Source organism: Narcine bancroftii, chromosome 10 (assembly GCF_036971445.1).
Source record: "Narcine bancroftii isolate sNarBan1 chromosome 10, sNarBan1.hap1, whole genome shotgun sequence".
Lineage (NCBI taxonomy): Eukaryota > Metazoa > Chordata > Chondrichthyes > Torpediniformes > Narcinidae > Narcine > Narcine bancroftii.
In genome coordinates this window covers 5261280-5283684 of record NC_091478.1, presented here as the reverse complement: position 1 = coordinate 5283684, position 22405 = coordinate 5261280, and the positions used below count along the sequence as shown (strand labels likewise).

The 22405-nt window shown below is 39.6% G+C and overlaps 1 protein-coding gene across 7 annotated transcripts in view; it reads left to right on the top strand.

Annotated features, from left to right (window-relative positions):
- The window catches only part of mgmt (O-6-methylguanine-DNA methyltransferase), a 538867-nt gene that overhangs the window by 410741 nt on the left and 105721 nt on the right, over nt 1-22405 (top strand). Inside the window, exon 7 of one of the 7 annotated variants that reach the window (XR_011345281.1) lies at nt 2349-2389. The exons of the other annotated variants lie outside the window; for them this stretch is intronic. The gene's annotated coding sequence lies outside the window, so the exon portion shown is untranslated. The remainder of the gene's footprint in view (nt 1-2348; nt 2390-22405) is intronic. 7 annotated transcript variants of the gene reach the window in all.

Genomic DNA, 22405 nt, shown 5'->3' with positions numbered 1-22405 from the left:
ACTGGACAGGAGGCCATGAGGCCAAAGTTTGTGGGTATGTGGGAGGAGCTGGCATCGGACAAGGCCGTGGGATCCATGGATGCTCGGAGACTACGAAAAGACTTTCTTTGTCTTCTCTTCCTCGTCTCAGTGGAGTGCTGGACTGGTGGCCCTGGTTTGTGTATCTTTACAGGGCAAATACAGGGAAACACATTGTGTGTCTATAGTAATAAAGGAATCTTTAAAGTTTTTTTCTCAAGCCTCAAATGTATAGGAAATCTACTGGCAGAAAGCTGTCTCACAATGACTGAGTCATTGAGTCTTTGTGGAATATAAGCTACTAAAACTGTTGAAGTTTAATCTTTTGTATTAGATTATTGATACTTATTCCTCTGCCAAGTCGTCTTTGGACTTTTCTCTACTTCTGCCTTGTGTGATGATACAATATAGCAATGAATCTTGTGAAAAATCCAGTGGAAAAAAATTGCAATTAACAGAAATCTGAAATAAAACTAGAAAATGCAAGATATACTCAGTAGGTTAGACATTAACGGACTTGGCCGTGCTCTATTTTCTGATTTTTGTGATTTGACAACACTTTGCAATCACAATTAACTGGAAAATCTCAAATTAAAATTGCACAAAGACTCCCATGGAAAATCCACACTGGCCCATTGAGCATCCTTGTGAAGATGAAATGCTGTTCTCTTTTTCAGTTGTGGTCAAAGAAGCAGTGAATGAGGAAAGGAGCAGGGGTTTACCTGGAAACTGTCTGTGGAGATGATATCCCCGAGGTGTAATATGCAACTATCTGAAAGAAGTTTGGGGTGCCGGTAGCGAGTGGTGGGGGAGAGAGATTAGAGTGCAGGATATGTATCTGGTGAATGTACAGACAAAGTAGAGAAGAATCTTATGAGACTAAAATACAGGGGAGAGATATATTCTAGTGCTTTATTTCTAATTATTCTACTCCTCATTGATGTATTTCCCCAAAACAAACATAGGCAATTGCTTTATTTCTCTGCCAACATACCATGAAACTTATTTTCCTTCTCCTCCAGTCTAGTACACAGCATGGTCAAATTTAATAAGGTTCCTTCATCTCAATGCTCCTGTTTCTGGTACACATGAATTTTACAGCCATTTAATGAACACCTGTAGTACCCAACAATATTATGTCAGCTGCAAGTAATTCCAAACTTACAGTATCTCAACTGCTCCATGAAAAGCTTGATTCATGGACTGTTCTCCGTCTCTGATCATTGATACAGAGCTGAGGAGGAAAAGGGGGCCTTTCCAGCTGAGCAGACCAATCAGACAAGGCGCCGCTTGGCCTCAAAGATTTGCTCACCCCAACTCTGGCCCTCCAGACTTCAGTCGGGGTGAGAAAAAAGTTCAATGGCATGGACAAATGTTTAAGATAAACCAGCATTGATATATAAATGAAGGGTTAAAGGACTAACATTGATTCTGAAGCCATCTATAAAAAGCGGATTGTACAAAAGGTCTGATACAAATATGGGACAACAGTTGATCAAACTGATGCACGATCAATTACAAAGACTGAAAGTTGCCAAAACTGAAGGCTTTTATTTGCAAGAGATGGGCAGCATCCCAAAGGGACTCATAGTCGCTCACACTGACCCGGACTCGAAACTGGGGGCAGGCTTCTGGCATGACAGCCTTTATGGGGAAGAAAGGGGTGGAGTCACGAACTGGCCAGTGAGAGCAGGGCCAACCAGGACAATATGGACAATAGTGGTTTCACCACGCAAACAAGACAGAAATCCAGTCTAGAAGGAAACATAATTAGATTGTGATTGTATGGATCCTGATAGGTAAAGAAAGTAACAAGGCTGAAACAGGAAAGTTGTGAGTGTACTTTACAGTTTACACACTAAACCTACGTGGGGAGTTGTTGGTAATGGGCCGCATCGGCTTTTGAGCCAGAAGGGACTATTATTGTGTTGGATGTCTAAATTTAATTTTTTTTTAAAGTATCATTCATGCTTTTTTTAAAAGGTCCCAATCAATTAATTTTCCAACCATGTGGTTAGCAAAATATGAAATGAAAGTTACTTCATGTTTTATTTGTAAAGGCTACCTTTCTTTATGTGCAACATTTATTAACCAAATGGCTGCAATTTTCTGGCAAATACCAATAGTTTTGCATGGGATCAATACCAATTCTCCACATGAACACCACGGAGTGCAGGATTCCTGTGGAACCACACTAGTCCTGACATGCTGGTAATGCTTTACCATTGATTTGCCATTTAGTAGTTCAATATTTGACTCTTCATGGGAAGCCTAATTCAGGCAAACTCCCTAGCACTTACAGTGTGAACCTTTGAACATTTCTCTTTTAGACTGATCATTTGATGGAAGAGAACAGTTATGTTGCATAAAGGTAAACGAGATCTTATTTGCCCTTTGTTAAATCAATGCAGTCCTATGTTTTTTGGCATTTTAATCTTTGGCTGAGTTTCTAGTTTCCTGAGGGGTATTCTGCCTGGTGATATCAGGCTCAAAAATGACATTGAAATAACACTGATCTATCAGTAGTAGGCAACGCACTAGAACAGTAATCATTCCGACTGGCGGAAGCCAAGTTACTAACACGCTCCTGTGGATGATCAATTGGAATTCTAATCTGGCCTGCCGGGCAGTTGATAAGGATATGGTCACCGATGACTGAAACTGCAGAAACTTTCCTTCTTTAGTCTTCAGAGGTGTCCATGCCTTCAGCTAGTGCTATAATATCACAGAAGCACATCATAGACATCCCTGTGATGAGCACCCAAGTAGAGGCAGAATCAATTAAAAATGTAAATTTGAGAAGCCTCAGAAACATTGCCAAAATGATTAACCATCAAGCATGTAGACAGAAATCCCTAATCAAAATCTAATCCCAACATGTAAGCAGTCAAGCTGAAATATTTGGTAATGTAACCCGCATAAAAAGCACCATTTTACATGCTATCCATTTGTGGTGAACTGCCGAACTGTATTGTATTCCTGATTACCTGGCTCCGCCCAGTCCTGTGACTGTACCTGTAGCCCCTCCCTCTTTGACCTTGTATAAAGCCTCTAACACCCTCCCCCTTCCCCAGAAAGCTTGGGTAGTGGCAAAGAACGAGGTCCTTGTCCATTGTGAATAACAAGCTGCAGATCAGTGATTCAGTCTCAGCCCCTCGAGTTATTTACTGTTGTAACACATTAGTTTTCAGTTTTTATTGAAGTCTTGTAAGGTGAAGAACAAGACCCCATAATGAACCATATTCAACTGATTTGTAGAAATCTCACCAGGGCATCGGCTCAGAGATGTCCTGACCTGTAAAGAAAACTCAGTTTTCCTTTCCAAAGAATTCTGTTTTACCTGATGCATAATTCCAGTTATTTCTATTTTCAGTTCTTGGGAAATTGGGAAGGACAAGTTATATGAAGTGCTCGTGGATGAGCCGTTGAAAGTCAGCAATCATTGTTCTATTGGGTGAAAGATAGATATGGAGGCCGTCTTTGAAGGTATAAGACAAAAACTAGCTCAAGTTCATTGGAACAGGTTGTTTGAAGGAAGAGGAATGTTAAGAAAATGGGATGTTTTTAAAAGTATGTGGACAAGAGTCCAGGTCATGCACATTAGAGTGAAGGGTCAGGCATAACAAGCCTAGGTAAGCTTGGATGATGAGGGAAACTCTGGGTCTGGTCAAGAGCAAGAAGGAGGCATGAGGCCGGTATAAGTAGCTGGGATCAAGTGTATGCCTGGAGAAGTCTCAGGAACTGGAGAGCAAGCTAAAAAGTAAAACAGGAGGGAAAAAGTGGACAGGAGATGATTTGGCAGGCAGCATTAAGGATAATCTCATGAGATGAGGTAAGTACATATAAGGGAAAAAACTGTGTCCAGAGAAAAAAATAGCTCCACACAGCAATCAATGCATTCAAATCTGTGTGGAGACCCAAGAGACGGGCAAGGTCCTCAATGATTACTTCATTGTCATTACGATGGGAGAAAAACCTGAGAACTGGGGGAAGTCATTATTACAGTTAAGGCGCTGAAAGTCTTGATGAGTATGAAGATGGGCCTGATCAGATGTATGCATGGACATTCTGGGAAGCAAGAGAATACAAGTGCCCTTACTGAGATTTTTGATTGATCATTATTTACAGTTGAGATGCCAGAAGACTGGGGAGTGGCAAATATTGTGCCTCTATTCAAGAAGGAGAACAGGGAAAAGCCTCGAACTGGAGGCCAGTGAACCTACCATCTGTGGTTGGGAAACTACTAGAGCATTCTGATGGAGAATATAGACACACACTTGGATGGACAATGGTTAATTTGTGATTTGTAAGTGGCAAGTCACGACTCACAAATTTTATTGAATTTTTTGATGAGGTGAACAAGAAGGTTGATGAGGGTGGAGCTGTGGATATTGTATTTACAGATTTCAATAAAGCTTCACCAAGGTTCCTACTTTGGAAGGTTAGATCACTTTGGATCCAGGATGAGATCGTAGATTAGATGGAAAAGTAGAGGGTGATGGTAAAAGGTTGATTTTTTTTATAGACTGGAGGCCTGTCGCTCACTTCTGGGTTCCATTATTTAAGTGAAAATGTATGCCGCATAGCTGGCGTATTTGCTGATGACACCAAAGAGTCTGGTATTGTGGAGGGTAAAGAGGGCTGCCAAAGAATCTGGTACTGTGGAGGGTAAAGAGGGCCGCCAAAGAATCTGGTACTGTGGAGGGTAAAGAGGGCCGCCAAAGAATCTGGTACTGTGGAGGGTAAAGAGGGCTGCCAAAGAGTCTGGTACTGTGGATGGTGAAGAGGGCTGCCAAAGAGTCTGGTACTGTGGATGGTGAAGAGGGCTGCCAAAGAGTCTGGTACTGTGGATGGCAAAGAGGGCTGCCAAAGAGTCTGGTACTGTGGATGGTAAAGAAGGCTGCCAAAGAGTCTGGTACTGTGGATGGTAAAGAAGGCTGCCAAAGAGTCTGGTACTGTGGATGGTGAAGAGGGCTGCCAAAGAGTCTGGTAGTGTGGATGGTAAAGAAGGCTGCCAAAGAGTCTGGTACTGTGGATGGTAAAGAGGGCTGCCAAAGAGTCTGGTACTGTGGATGGTAAAGAAGGCTGCCAAAGAGTCTGGTACTGTGGATGGTGAAGAGGGCTGCCAAAGAGTCTGGTACTGTGGATGGTAAAGAAGGCTGCCAAAGAGTCTGGTACTGTGGATGGTGAAGAGGGCTGCCAAAGAGTCTGGTAGTGTGGATGGTAAAGAAGGCTGCCAAAGAGTCTGGTACTGTGGATGATGAAGAGGGCTGCCAAAGAGTCTGGTACTGTGGATGGCAAAGAGGGCTGCCAAAGATTGTAGCTGGATCTTGACTGGTTGGGTAATACTCAAATGAGTATTATCCTTTACAGCATTCCTCCACACATGCAAAGAAACACAGAAGCCCATAGCTTTCTGTCCATTATTCCCCAACGGTATACCATGTATTCACCAGTGCAGATTGAAAAATTGGACTCCAGCAGCAAAGGTAGAGTAGTATTAAGTTCTTTAGCAATCTGGATGAGATATCTGTACAAGAACACAATGCATTGTGTATAAGAGCAATAATTGATTAGGAATGGAAAGGTAAACATAAGGGAGCAGTTAATATTATTGAAATGAAGTCGACGTTGTCACAAGTTTTCTTGGGTGACTTTGTTATAGGATTTGCAGGTTTCTTTCTCCATGTCTGGTTGAAAATGGGTGGAATGGATGCTGGGCTAAGTTTTTTCCCACCCATTTCCAAGGGTGGCACTGAGTCCAGAACACCCTCTGTGCTGCCTCATTGACACTGTTCAGCCCATTGTCATTGAGATCTGATTCTGGATGATTTGCCCATCGAGTTCAAGCTGCTGGAAGTAAATTTGATGAGTATATCACTGGTGACAAAGGGTAGCTAATTGCTGACCAGAAAATGTATTCAAATACAATAAAACCCCTGGCACCTGGCACCTATGGGGATTTGTAGATGCCGGATAAATGTATTTTCCAGTTGCTTGAGACTTACTCTTATAATGTCTAAATAATACACCTGCATGAAGATACTGTACTTACACTGAGTGAACTTGTACTTTAATGAATGAATAGCCCTTAATACATTTTACTTTATTTTCACTCACACTCTGAAAACTTTCAACCGTCACTGCATCTGAAGGTTCCTCCTTATCCACGGAGCTGCCTGGAAGATGAACAATAGCATTATAGATAATTAACCCCCACTCCAAGTTTACAGATAAAGCCTTTGACTGGGGTGATTCTTACTAAGCGGGGATAAGGAGACATTTTAAGGGAGTCACCCCAACAGCGAGCGGCATCAACCAGCTCTTCTTCTTCCTGGGCAATGCCATTGCTGTTTCACACAACTTTATTCAAACAGTTGCTATGAACAAAGCCCGACCAAGGCCCTCCACTGGTTGAATATTTGCTCCCATCTTCACCAAAGGTTTCTGTGTTATTTCAGAGAGCATTTACTTTTACAATTTTAAACTTAGGCATTTTTACCTCTTATTTTATTCTTATTTATTTTTTTTTTCCTCAATTTTTTTTTGCTGGGGGCTTGAATTCTGGATACTGTCGCACTGCTAAAGGCAGAACTGCTGAAATAAATGCTGTCCACACCAAGCAAGTAAACTAGTAACTACCATTTATTCCAACCACGCACGTTCCTTTTTATGGGAGGTGACAAGGCTCATGGGAGTGATGTCATAATGCTGCTGAGAGGCCTGGCCGTTCGCCGGCAACATGCTCCTGCAGCCTGGAACTTCTGCGCGGTGGGGGGAAAGCCCCTGTGCCCTGCCGTGCTGGCAGTTCACTATGGTGGTTCGGCCCGTCGTGTGAGGGGTTGACCCACCACCAGGGGTTTTACTCTACTAGTCATTGATCATTTTGGAATAATCCATCCATTATTAAGTAACTCAAGATCTATCGGAAAATGGAACTAAAATACTTCATTATGTTCTTGTAAGATTAAATTTAGTTGATTATTCCTAACTTCAATATAACATTAATTCAGTATTAATGGGAAACTGGCACAGGATTCTGAATCCATACATGAACTGAAAACAAATAAATTGAGGGCTTATTTTTAATGGAATAATAAACTTAAATTTTTGACTGTTACATTTTGGGATATATTGAAAAACTGATTGATGAAAAAGATAACAATTTCTTATTCAAGAAATATCCAATTTTCATGAACTATTGATATTAGCAATATTTAATAAATTACTGGGTGTAATGATGACCAGTAGATTTTTAACTGTACTTCCATAAAAATTGTACTTATATTGTTCTTTTGTATTTAAAATACCGCAAATCAGACTTCCTATAATGTGCAGCATAAAGACCAATGGCATTGATGTGAAATAGATAAAAAGTTTTCAAAAATTATTACTTTAATCATGCACTACTTTAATTTAGCTAAATGTATCTAAATTTTCTGACTTGTGATTCTGAAATAGATGACAATTCAAAGGTAGGTTCGAATAACTACAACTTAATCCTGAAACAGCTCACACTTGGGTAAGAACCTGACCAGGTTGCCATTGGGTGGAGACAAGGGAGGGGGTGGAGGTGTGGGGTGAGGGGGGAAACATCTACTCTTTGAGATGATGTTTTAAAATTTAGTATCAGTGTATCAGTGCCCATCAGATGCCATCGTTCTCAAGTCAGCAGTGCTCCTGACAGAGATGAATGACCTGAGCTGTTTCAGATGTCAAAAGAATTGGACTTTGGAGACAATTTTATTTAATGATTAGAGTCGGTATTGTTTTCACGGTGTCTCTTCACTTGCCTTGAAAGGAGTCATGAGACGATGCTGGCCCAATTCCTATTTTATTGCTTTTTATCTTTGGAGTCTTTAGCTGCTGCCATTGGAGCTGAATCAGGTGTCAAAGTGGCTCCCAAGTTCATAGATTCTCTATACACTAATGTCATTTTGTTGCTCTGTGCTACTCCACTGGGATCTACAGAACACCTGCTATCATTTCTGTACAAGCAAAAGTTTGAGCAACCTAAAGATAGATGAAATGAGAATTAGTTTGCAGTGTTCTACATTTTGTCTGTTCATATTCTGCGTTTGCTCAATGGGTGCATTAAAATCTTTAAGTAAGTATTTGACGCTATTTTGCAAAATACTTAAAAATTGATGTGACTTAAATAGAAATTGCATTCTTTGTCTATTAACCCTCTGGAGGTCTAGCTCAGTTAAGTTCCCCAAGTGCATGTTTGTTTGTATCTGCTCCCGCATCCTTTTCATTTTGATCGAGCAAATTCTATTTGGTGGCGAAGGAAAAACAATGGTGATGGTTTCCTGAATTTCCTGGGTATCATCATCTCTGAGGATATGCACTGGGGCCTCCATGTCGACGCAATTACAAAGAAAGCTCACCACTGGTTATAGTTTGTGAAGCGTTTGAGAAGGTTCGGTATATCACTGAAGATTCTTGAAAACTTCTACAGGCGTGCAGTGGAGAGCTTTCTGTCTGGTTTCATCACCGGTATGGAGGTGCCCACTCTCAGGAGAGGGAAAAGGTCCAGAGGGTTGTTAACTCGACCTGAGGTCATGGCCATCAGTCTTCACCCTGAAAGCAGCCTTTCTCATCAAGCACTCCCACCACCCATGCCATGCCCTCTTCACTCTGCTACCATCGGGAAAAGGGTACAGGAGCCTGATATCGAGCACTTAGAGGGCACAACGGCAGCTTCTTCCTGTATGCCGTCAGATTCCACAATGAACAATGCACCTTTTGTCTTTGTAAAACCATCCTTTCCCCTCTGGAAGTCTAGCTCAGTTAAGTTTCCGATGCTTATGTTTACTTACGTCTGCTGCCTTTTCATTTTGGACCGAGCACTAACTCTATAACCACAGGCACTGCCTCACTTTGTCTTTTTTTCTTTTTTGTTGCGCTATTTTTATTTATTTTGAAATGTGGTTTGTAGAAATGTTTTCAATGCTACCACAAAACAACAAACTTCATAACATTTTAATCACAATAATTCTGATTTTGATTCTGATTCAGGAGAAAGGATGAAAGGATGAAATTTTTAGAACATCAGAAGATGATTCATACAACATATGATTCCAATAGATCAAAAGAACGGTGGGGTACCTCTTGTTCTTTTGTCACATTTTTCTACTTTAATCCAAACTTACTTCAGGAGGTTTTTTTTTTCCTCTGCTCATTCTAATAAAATCAGAAACTTTTGAATAAAGAATCCATTTATGATTTTGCAGTGGAAAAAAAACTTTCTCCTTTCTTATTTATTCATGAAGAAATGACGAGTCTAGTTTGTATATTTCCAAAATTTCAGAAAATTATCCTTATTTCATGAAATAATTCAATTTTTGAAACAGATAATTGGCCATTTATAATGACTTAGAGATCGGCTGTGAGCTTGTCTTCCATTTGGGAGTCTCTCTTGCCTGAATTCATAAAGGGGGGGAAATTTAATTGGGCCACATGGACAGAATAAAGGTAGAAATATGTGTATTTGGATGCAAGGTTCCACTTTAGAAAGAAACTTCCAAATAATTCCGCAAATCGATGTTTAGTACTTTATATCAATGAAACCTATATTTGAATTATTTTATGGAAGGACAATTGGTTCACATCATAATAACCCTTGTTTTGGTATTTATTGAACTGAAATAAATTAAAATATATGGCTGGTACTGCCACATATAATCAGGAATTTAATTTGGTAAAAAGTGAGAGAGTTAAATAGTTCTTAGAGAACTTATTAACTGTCAACAGAGAGAAAAACAGTGCGTAACAAAGAGGAAGAGACCACGAGGCACTTCCCAACCACACTTTTACCTCATTTAGATAATTTAATTATTTACCATTATTAAAAAAGATTGAGGAGGATTTAAAAAGATGGAAACACATACCAATATCTTTAATAGGGAGAGTAAATTGTATCAAGATGAATATTTTTTCTAGATTGCAATATTCATTTCAATCATTGCCCATTCCAGTTCCGGAGAAGTTTTTCAGAGAATTAAATAAAAATGTAAGACTATTTCTTTGGCGTCATAAAACACAGAAAGACTAACTTGGAAATTTGAAGAAGGAGGACTAAGATTACCCAATTTTAAAAATTGTTACAAGGCAGCACAATTAAGATTCTTGTCCTCGTGTTATCAAATTGGAGAAAAAACAGTGTGGGTACAGATTGAAATGAATAAAATAGGAGAAACTAATTCAGAAGATTTTCTATACAAGTGGAATGAGGAATTTTTGAAAAGAAAAATGGAAGTACCAATTTTAATACATTTGTTGAAGGTATGGAATGGAATTCATATGGAAAGAGGAATTAAGAATTACCAAATACCCAAGATGATGTTAATGAAAAATCAGCTTATTCCTTTTACTTTAAATAACTCTTTTTGATATTTAGCACAGAAAAGGTATAATGAGGGTAAGAGATTGTTTTTCAGGTTCTCTTTTTTTTTTACTTTTGAACAAATGAAAGAGCAATATAATATACCAAGTAATACAATTTTTTTATATTACCAGCTTAAGTCATTTTTTTTTAATTGGACATGAATTTAAGACTTCCAGAGCAGAGTCAATTTGAATATTTAATTACAGATACATTTATTAAGAAATTTATTACAAATATGTATCTTTTCTTTGGCTTGGCTTCGCGGACGAAGATTTATGGAAGGGGTAAATGTTCACGTCAGCTGCAGGCTCGTTTGTGGCTGACAAGTCCGATGCGGGACAGGCAGACACGGTTGCAGCGGTTGCAAGGGAAAATTGGTGGGTTGGGGTTGGGTGTTGGGTTTTTCCTCCTTTGTCTTTTGTCAGTGAGGTGGGCTCTGCGGTCTTCTTCAAAGGAGGTTGCTGCCCGCCAAACTGTGAGGCACCAAGATGCACGGTTTGAGGCGTGATCAGCCCACTGGCGGTGGTCAATGGGGCAGGCACCAAGAGATTTCTTTAGGCAGTCCTTGTACCTCTTTTTTGGTGCACCTCTGTCACGGTGGCCAGTGGAGAGCTCGGGAAGGCGATGGTCCTCCGTTCTGGAGACGGATTGCAAAACACTATGAAGAAAAAGGAAATATAAAATCAAATCGAAGATGGAAGAAAGATTTAAATATACAAATTCAAGACGAAGTGTTGACAAGACTTTGCCAGGAGAGTGTAACAAATACAATTAACATTAGATACCAAATGGTCCAATACAATTTTTTGCACAAAATATTCTACACTCTAAACAAATTGTATGGTTTCAATTCAAGTTGTTCTGATAAAGTTTTTAGATGTGATAAAATACCAAATACCAGAAGACTCAAGAATAATGAAATAGTTACTGAAATGAAGTTAGATAAATACCAAAAAGAGTTTTTTGAGTGTAGCAACGAAATGTGTGGCAGTAACATGGAAAATGGAAAATTGTATTAATTAGATAGGTGGCAGACTGAAATACAAAATTGTTTACCTTTGGAAAGGATTATTTGTAGCTTAAAAAAATCAGCTTGGGAATTTTTATATGATTTGACAACCTTATAAGGATTTCATTGATAAAAGTCCATCTATATCATCCACATTTCCTGCTCCTCCCAATTAATATTTAGAAGATAAAATAAACTTATTAGAATAATATGAATAGTATATATATATCTCCAGGTGCTGGTTTTCTTTTCTTTCTTTTTCTATCCAGGGGGAGAGACAGAGAGGGAGGGAGGGGGGAGAAAAATAAAATTTTGATATAGCTTGGATGGCTTTGCCATCCCAAAATATTTTAAAATGGCAGAATGGGCAGGATGTCTGAAGAGAGGAAAATGTTTAACGTTACATGTTGAGGCACGCAGGCCTTAGATGAATGGTGAGACATGCACTTAGATGGAAGGAGTAGTTCATGAAGTGGGCGAAAGAGACAAAAGGTTAATTAACTCATGAAAACCTTTGCTTTGGTACTTCAGAGAAATGTCCTTTTTAGACGATAGCCTTCTTCGGCAATTAGAACCCCTTTTACGGGACATCGAGGTGGAGTGCAGTACTTCTTCTGCCAACAAAGAATGCTTTTGGTGGGTCAGTTGAGAGGATCCACAGATGTAACCCATCACATGACCTTAGGGGCAGACCTTAAACCTTAACCAGGTCTATCTGCCAGCCAGGCCAGCGCACTTTATGCAGCCCACAGGCTACCTCAGTCCCTCTCACCTCAAGATCAGTGGTTCTGGCTTGGGCAGCCTGTGCTGTGGAAGTGTAGCTGGAATGCTTTGATCTCCTTATTTTTCTGGGCTCTCTCCAAATCTTTCCTTTCTATGATCTTGCATTGGATTCTCAGGAGAAATGCTATTTTTTTGGGAACCCCGACTTCTTGACGAGGGACACCACATGGTGCCCCATTTTCTCACCACGTGGGTCCAGGTGCTTGGACCAGTCCTCCTCTTTGCCATGGTCTGCGAGCAAGCTTGCCAAGCTCCCAAACCCTGCACTATTATCAGTCCATCTGGGGATTTTATCCTCACTGCCTGCACTAACTCTTCTGCCCCCATTCCAAAACATCTCCCCTGCAGCTGTGTTCATTCGAAACTCTGTTCGTCGAACCAATACTTGTGTGAGTGAAACCACTTCAATGGGACCTAAGGGTAACGAGTCTGAAGCAGCTGATTGAACATTAGTGTCTTGTTTACATAGAGCAGGAGAGTCACAACAGGGGTAAAAGACACAAATGCACAGACTCGTCAGATTAAATGTTCAACTCACAACCACGCATGGGTAGAAGGCTTTACAATCCAATTACAACATGCAATACATGCTACCCCTTGATATCCCTGGCAGGCACATATCTAACTCAACTAGGGACACTAGACAGCAATACTACAGGTCCCAACCCTTTTCTGTGCACACCTCACCAATGATTCTCCAGCATTGCCCACAGTTCCCAACCTGGAATGGAGCTTGATTTAGTTCCAGAAGAGAAAGTGGAGGATGGCTCACATGTGAGGGGCTTTAGAGTGCCATCAACTAGAGAGTCCGCCTCAAGTATCAATTAGCCAATAAAAGGAGTCAATGATCAGGTGTGTGCTGTTCTGCGGGCAAGGCTTGACCTTGATTCGCAGGTGAGATGACTTCCAATCAGGTTACAGATGGAGAGGTCACATGCCCTTCTGTAATCTACATCTCCACCAGGTTCCAGATGGAGAGGTCACATGCCCCTCTGTAATCTACATCTCCACCAGGTTACAGATGGAGAGGTCACATGCCCTTCTGTAATCCACATTTCCACCAGATTCCAGACAAGGTTACATGCCCTTCTGTAATCCACATTTCCACCAGGTTACAGATGGAGAGGTCACATGCCCCTCTGTAATCTACATCTCCACCAGGTTCCAGATGGAGAGGTCACATGCCCCTCTGTAATCTACATCTCCACCAGGTTCCAGAAAGAGAGGTCACATGCCCTTCTGTAATCCACATTTCCACCAGATTCCAGACAAGGTTACATGCCTCTCCACAATCCATACTACAATGGTTGAGTACCATCTTATACTAAGATGGGCAATAAATGTGATACCAGTAATTCCTGCATACCTGAGAATAATTGATTAAAGATTAAATTGTATGCCAGATTCGCTGTCTGTCATTTTGCTATTTGGATATAATGTTTCTCAGTTCACTAATAACTTTCTCTTTAGATGTAGACAGAAATTTTCTTCCTCGTCCAAATGATTCTGCTCACTGTGCAGTGAGCTATAGTTATGTGACAAGAGCTTTCATTGGAATAACACTCCAGCAGTGGATTGCTGCACTTATTAATTAATAAATGTATTACTTTCCTTTATATTTTAAACTTTTGTTCACCAAAATTGCAGTCGGTCACTTTCATGCACTAAGCTTGATGGAACTTCATTTTTCCTTGCATTGGGAGTTACACAAGTTTTGACAACAGTTGCCTCAGAGTATAAAATTACTCAAATTTTCACCACTGAGTGTCAGTTTAAATTATTGATCCAGTGTGGATATATCTCCCACACTACCTTGAACATCTCAAAATGAGCCATGTTTTTCTTTTGACATTTCCCCCAACTGAAATTAAGTGATGAGTAAACACATTATGGCAATACAAAGACATCCTTCATCTACTAGTTGTGTAGATTTTATCCTTCTTTCCTTGCCCTGCTCTGGTCCCCCTGCAGAAATTTGATCATTTCCCACAATGCCCCATTAAATGTTTCCTCATACTGGGGATGAACACATCAGTACACTGATCTAGTGCAAATTTGTGATGGCCAGCATTTTTGTGCTATTCACTGCGCCTCACAAAGGCAATAAGATGCAGAGGTTATGTAATGAACATAAGTGGAATATTATTTACATCCTTCATGTGAATTACGTTCAGTATTGTGAAAGGGAAGTAAAGTGTCTCCTACAAGCTCATAAAAGGTATTTAAAATTAGCCATATATTAACATTTAATCTGGTAAAGAACCAGTTGAAATAACAAGTGAAGTTAAAAAAGATCTCCATTTTACACTTTGGTTCCAATATACTTGGAGGCAGAATGAGTGTTAATTAGCCTTTTTCTGTGTGCTCTAGTTAATACTTCTAAAATTAAAGAGAATATTAAAAAGTGAATATTCAAAGGATTAATTATGCTAATAATTAGACTGTTGTAAGAAAGACTTGCAGCATGTAATTCAGAGAACTTAGAAACTTTAAAATCTACTCAAAGTAGTTGATGCAGTTCTTTTATAACTCCTTTTATTCCAATGGGAGAGTCCATGGATGATGGTTTGGTCTTTTTACTCAAGGGCAAATGCTCTGCTTTCCTGAAAGATTTTAAAACTCTTTGCAATGTAGCTTTTCTGCCATGACATTTCTTCATTTCTTCCTCTTATGGATCAATTGCATTCAACTTTTAGCCCTTAGAATCAATGTTCCCTCTAATTTTTAGGCGTCAGTGTGCACAACAAAATTTTACCTTGTGCAAGGATTTTTTTCCTGTGACCAATGTATGTGTGCACTGAATGCTTGTGCAACTGTAAACTTGAAATTGTTATATGATCATTTTGGCACCGCCTAGCTAACCTTTTGTGCACATATTCATTGCCTTTGGGTGCTGGTGGCAAATCGTGTGAGCGCGCACACACGCACAGCTTAGAAGGAACAGTGCTTAGAATCCATTTTTTACTGGCATTTTCAAATTATTCATACCTTTGTGGACTTTGACAAAATCTTTTAAAATATGATATGAATTTATACGCTAGTTTTCATGTTCAATGCATCAAAAGTGCTTAAAAAAATAATTACACTGGACAATGAAGATTTTGCTTCCTGAATACTTTTGGGTGCACTTTATCGATTTCACTGCCGATCATGAAAATCACCTGAAAATTTTCCCATCACGTACTGTGTTTTAGCTATAATCTGTTTTTGTCATATTTTAAAACTACTTCAAGCATCCAAAACGATGAAGTGCAATGTCATTGAAAATTCATTTTCTGCATTCGCACGTGAACGTCTTCCCTACTGACTTTGATGCAGTCAGTAATGAATACGGTGAAAGGTTTCACCAGAACATTGCAACCATGTAAAAGCGGTATCAGGGCAACTGGAATCCATCAATACTGGCCGACTATTGTTGGACACTGACACGATAGGCATCAGATGCTGAGCACAAATGAAAATCAGCGGCAAAACATTTTTAGATCAGTTGAACTAAGGCAATGTGGCAGCGTCATTATGCGATTAAACTTGCTAACTTAAAGGTATTTTAATGTTTTTCCAACTTCTGACATGATGCAGCAAGTGTAAAATTATTTTTGAGTTCAGATCAAAGAGGTCAATCATAATCCCCAATTTTTATTCAGGAAGCAAACATTTTGGAAAAAAAATAGTTGTCCAGTGTAATTCTTGAAGCAGAGAGCCTGCTTTGCAAGCAACTGCAACTGCCATGACTAATAAACAACCATGAGGTAAATGATCAATCAATCATCATCGTCATCCTCCATACATTTGATTTCACTTTGAGTGGAGCTTTTCAGGAAGTCATAGAAAGTTTGGACTGCAGAAAATATTTATTTCTTAGAGAACATGATTGTCAAGTGTTTTTGAATGCAATATTAAAAACACACCAAAATGCTGGAGGGACCCAGCCAATCTTTCAGTGTCCAAAGAGGCTGGTGTTTTGGGGCTGAGACCTTCTTTGAGGAATAAGCATAATAAGCGAAAACTAAAACAGGAAATGTCAGAAGACAGACGAGGGGAGGAATCCAGACCAACAAAAGGTGTTAATTGGATATAATAAGGGGAGAGGTGAGAATTGATTATGTCCATGTGAAAGGAGACAGGGGAAAGGGAGACGGATATAGATGGGGAAAGGCATTGTGGGAAGAGGTGAGGGGAGAATGAAAGACAGAGAGGTCACTATTAATGCTATCAATTTGGAGGGTGTCCAGATGGAAGATGAGGTGCTGTTCCTCCAACTTTTGGGTCTGGCGGTGCATGAGACCATTGATAGAGATTTCAGCAAGGGAATGGGGCGGGAAATTAAAATGGGTGGCCACTGGGAGATGCCTGCTCAACAAAGTAATCTCCCAATCTGCAAGCAGTCTCTCCAATGTAGAGGAGACCACAGCAGGAGCACTGGATGCAGATTCACTGTTAGGAACAACTCCTCATCTTCCGACTGTGCACCCTCCAACCAGATGGCATTAAAATCGACTTATCAGCCTTTGGTTACGCCCCCCCCCCCCTCACTTCTTCCCCTGTTGCCTTCCCCCAGGTCTGGCTCTCTGCCTTTTCCCTGTCTCCTTTCACACAGACATAATCAATTCTCACCTCTCCCCTTATCATATCCAATTAACACCTTTTGTTGGACTGGATTCCTCCTCCAGCCATTTCTGAGTTTTCCTGTTTTTTGCTCATTTTGCTTATTCCTTGAAGAAGGTCCCAGGCCCAAAACATCTGCAATAGATCTTTGTCTCCTAGAAATATTGAGAGGCCGGCTAAGCTCCTCCAGCATTTCGGCGAGGTTTTACTGCAATCACAACGTCTGCAGACTTTCGTGTTTCACTCCAGAATAGAATCTTGTCCTTTTCCAATCAGCAATACATAATGTACATTTACCTGAATTTGCTTGTTGCAAATATTGGTATCAGTAATGGGCTTTATAGAGATTTCGAATTGAATAAAGCCTAATGAGTGATTTATCTGCCAGAAATTATAGAGCGCTGCTTTTTTTAAAAAAAGGGTACTGCATCATTCTCTATTGAGAGAATAATATTGGGCCCAGAAAAATCATTAAACTGAGAGCCATTAAAACTGGAATAGTCATATTGAAGTACCCTGCCAGTTTAAATAGGATCGCAGAATATGGAATTCTCTGCTGAATACCACTACTACAGCCGAGCATATAATACTTTATGAAGGTAGCTGAATAGTTAAAGAGTATGATTATTAAAAGCTTAATGTACCGAGAAGGATCATGGGAACAGATTTATTATTTCATAGAGTAAATTACCCGGGCACACTTAAAAGGCTTGTGGGCTCTATCTGAACTGCCATATCTCCACTGTGCTCTGGATCACCTCGAAAACAGTAATTCATACATACGGCTGCTTTTCATCAACTACAGCTCAGCCTTCAATACCATTATTCTCTCAGTGCTGGTCAAGAAGCTACAGACTCTGGGCCTCTGTGCACCCCCACCCCCCCCCCCCCCCGCAATCAGATCCTTGACTTTCTCATCAGAAGACCACAGTCAGTATGAATTGGAAACAACATCTCTTCCTCAGTGCGTGCCTAGTCCCCTGCGCCACTCGTTATACACCCACGACTGTGTGGCCTGGCACAATTCTGATGCCATCTACAAGTTTGCCAATGACAACACAGTTGTCGGCAGAATCACAAATGGCAATGAGGTACAGGAGAGAGATAGATCAGCTCTTTGAATGATGTAAAGGCAACAACCTTATGCTCAATGTCAGCAATACCAAAGAGATGATTGTGTATTTTAAGAAGAAATCGGGGAACATGACCCAGTCCTCATCAAGGGCTTAGTAGAGGAGAGGGTCAAGAACTTCAAATTCCTGGGAGTCAACTTGTCTGAGGATCTGTCCTGAAGGCTCCATGTTGATGCAATCATGAAGAAGGTTCGCCAGTGGCTATACTTTGTGAGGTTTTTGAGGAGATTCGGTACGTTATTGAAGACTCTTGAAAATTTGTACAGGTATCCCATGGAGAGCATTCTGGCTGGTTGTATCACTGCCTGGTGTGAAGGCGCCAACTCACAGGACAAGAATAAACTCCAGAAAGTTGTTAACTCGGCCTGCAACATCACAGGCACCAGACTTCTCTCCATCAAGGACCTCTACATGAGGCGGTGTCTTAAAAAAGCTGTCACTATCCTCAAAGACCCACCCCACCAGGCCATGCCCTCTTCATTCTGCTACCACTGGGAAAAAGATGCAGGAGCCTAAAGACGAGCACTCAGCGGCACAAGGACGTCTTCTTCCCCACGGCCATCAGATTCCTGAATAATCAATGAACCAGACACTGCTTTACTTTTCATGCACTGTTATTTTTGTTGTTTTTATATTATTATTGTAAGATGGTTTATAATATGAATGTTTGCACTACGACACTGCCACAAAACACCGAATTTTGTGACTTGTTCATGACAAGAAATTCTGATTCTGATTTCCTATGGGTAGGAATGATGAAATACTGGACTAGAAATTCCCTCCTATATAAAAATTAGCTTTAAAATTGTGCTGTGTGGGAATAGAGTTTGATTCAAGGCTGAAGCGAAGCCACACTTGCTGTATGTGGATATTGCAAAAATCACAAATTCCAGGCCTAAATAATTAATTCCTCATAAAATGCACTCAACACCAAAGTGGTGTGTGAAATGTGCATTTTGTTGCTCAAACTCGAAGAGCAGTGATTCTATCTCTTCAACTGATTACGTCACTTTGGAGAGCATGGGACATCAACCTTTGGAGGGGGAAATCCCTAGGCAGAGTTTTGACACCAAGACAAAACAGGAATGTTCATCATCAGTAATATTGGGTGAATCATTGCCCTCTTGTAAAGGTTTGCTCCAATATTGAGGTCTCTACATTGTCCAGTTTCATATTAACCCCCAACATTCATGTGCTGTGTAAAACATTGGGTTGCATGATGCAGTTTCTAGGCCTTGTGCCATGCACACATATTAAAGATCATAAAAGCAAATTGTTTTATAAGTCATATAAGTAACTCAGCTCAAGTATTCCATTAAGATTAGACAAAGATATGTTTGGAAACTTTCAAACCTTTCAATAAGCAGTTTGGTCTGAAGAATGTTGTTATGGTTCCAGTTGAAAAGTAATGGTCCTGAAATAAATCAATCATCTTTTAAAATGTCATTAATCACTTGTGTAAGAGCAAAAAAAAATAAACGTCTAATTTTCCTGAGCTTGGGAAGGGGTGTTGTATGTGTCTACACTATTTGGCACTTGCTCTCCCATTGGGACAGTCAGGTTCAACGTAGCCTGATCATTATACTTAAAGAACTTTGCTTCAGCGATCTGGAGTGGAGATATCAACAAAAATCTTATCATGTAAGTCATAAGAGCTCCAATTTACTGCCAGTGTTCACAGAGTTTTGCGAAGTTGGTCCAAAATTTCTTCTCCTTGCTTCTCCTCACAGACGGCACCTTCTATCACATTTCCTGATGTCACGACCTGCTTCAATATGTTATGATTATGCCTCCACATACTAGTTTACCATCAGAAGAAATCGTTTCTCCATATTAGCCAGATGAAATTCCTTTAACATTTTAAATATCGCCATGACCCTAGCTCACCCTCTTAAAGGAGAAAAAGAGTGAAACACAGGTAATTTGGGAGAAGTGAATAAATCTTGCAATAGCCTCACTCAAGGGGAGGAAGCTTAATAAGTGGCAAAGTCATCACCATTTCATGGGTCAGGTTAAAGGTTTCAACATGTACATGATGAGACAAGGTATACACTTCAACCTTGGTTTCCTTTGGCTGCTCTAACCAGTCTGCATTTGCCCATCCCTTAATGTAACTGAATTTAAAATTATAGACTGACTGAAAATGAAGAAAGCCCTGGTCGTTATATATTTGGTTGTGCCTGATCTCTTCTGTAAATACAGTGGAAGCTACCGTATTCCACACTCGGGTTCTGCAGCTTGACAAGGCTCAAGTATGGCCATCAGCCAACATTCCTTTCAGAATCCATCCAATTGTGTTGCATTTATTAGTCTACTGATGCCTGATTCAAGTTCAGTCTTTTATATCCATTAGACATCATACAATACTGTTTTGTGCAATAATACAAGGGTTTTGAATTGGTTTATAGAGCAAAGATACCTTCCCACAGCTAACAAAAAGTGTTCTACCGCCTTTACAAAGCTCAACCCGTCCTCTTTTCTGATGCAATTTCATTGTTGGTTAAGGATATTCTGTGTTCCTTCTCTCTCATAGATATAGAAGATAAACAATTTCAGTTTTGTGGTTGAGCAACATAATAAATATATTTTCCATGATATTTTTAATTTAAAGCACAGAATGATTGCAGGAGCTTAAAAATAAATTGCAAACAGTAACTTCTGGAAATAGTCAACATCTGCAGGAAGGGAGAGAGAGAGAAATATTCATAAACTTCAAGAGAAAACAGAAATTACACACGGAGAGAACAAAGAAAATATCCGTGATAGAATAAGTTGCATCAGTGAGTCACATTCCAGCCCTTAGCACTCAATATTGAATTGTAGGCAACGTGCTTTTCTGGTTTTCATCCACATTGACCTGTTCTGATGAAAAGACATCAAACTTCAACTGTTAACTTCATTGTTCTGCCTCCATCGATTCTGTCTGAAATGCTGAATATTTCTAGCATTCTCTTTTATCTTAGATTTCCAGCAACTTTTGGTAGCTCTATTCTAACTGCAGCTAATTTTTTGATGCCTTTCCTCTGTTTTCATTTCTGTTTCTCGGTTTTTATCTGAATTTTAATTTTTTTATTTATAGCTTTGTAGAAGCAGATTTTGGCCATTTTAAACCCATGCCATCCAATTATATCCAAATTAACCCACAAGTCCGTATGTTTTGGAGGGTGTGAGGAAGCAAAAAGATCCAGATAAAACCCCCTGAACACGGGGAGAACATACAAACTCCCTTCAGATAGTACCAGATTGAAACGGAGTTGCTGGCACTGTAATAGCATTATGCTAACTGCCTCCCAAACCGTACGGGCCAATTTATTTATCTACAATTAATAAGTCTCACACATGGTTTGGATCTTTTTTTTTCCTGGATAGATGGAACTAAAAAAATAGGGTTTTCTACAAACTGGTACAAAATCCCTCACACTTGGTATCCTAAAATGAAAGTTGAAGATCTTGCTTCCATAATTTTTTTTATCTCATCTAGGGAATTATCCCTAGACTTTAATAATAAATCATATATTGCTAATATCAGCTTTTTTTGATTCAGTTTAAAATTATAGATCACCCTATCATATTTTAATAAGGTCTTGAGAAAGTCTCAACACTACACAGTTCAAAAAACTCCTAATTGGTAGGTATCTAGAGAAATGATGTTTGGGTAGTTTAAATTGAAGAGAGTTGTTCAAATAAAGCAAAATTATTATCCATAAATAAATCTTGAAAAGATTGGATACCCAGCTTAAAACCATTCATGAAAAGCAGAATCTTGCTCAGAAGGTAGAAAAAAAAAGAATGAAGTAATAGAGGTCGAGCGAATAAAAATCTATGGTATCTAATACATTTTCTAAATTGAATCTAAATTCTCAAAGTATGCCTAACAACAAAATTATCTTTAATTTGGAAGCAGAGAAATGCAAGATCATTCATCCCTGACTTTGTCCATCATAATGCCAGATAAGTAGGCTATAGCATATAAATGGTGCTTAAATCCATTGCTGTTGGAAAAGTCAGAATTTTGAAGATTTGTCAGATCTCAGATAGAACTGTTCTGCGAGATGAACTGCCCCTCTACTGACAATAATTTATTTTAATTTGGGATACGTTGAAGGCCTATCTAAGGGGCCAGATAATTGGATAAGAACAGGGATTAAAGGTATAAAAGCAGGGTACGTGAATGAAATTAATAATTTGGAATAGGACATAGATGAATTGGAAAAAGATGATCAAAGATTGGTGTCTGAGAGAAAATTAGTTAATAAAAAGCTCAAATACAATATGTTGCAAACATACAAAACAGAGAAGTTGATCTTAAGATCAAGGCAACAGTATTATGAGCTGAGGGAAGAGGGCCATAAAATCTTGTCAGGTAAGGGCAGAAGAGGTCTCAAGGACAATCAATGCGATTCAAACAGGGGAAAGACAAGTGAAGAGAAATAAATGAAACATTTGGAAGGTTTTATAGAGAACTCG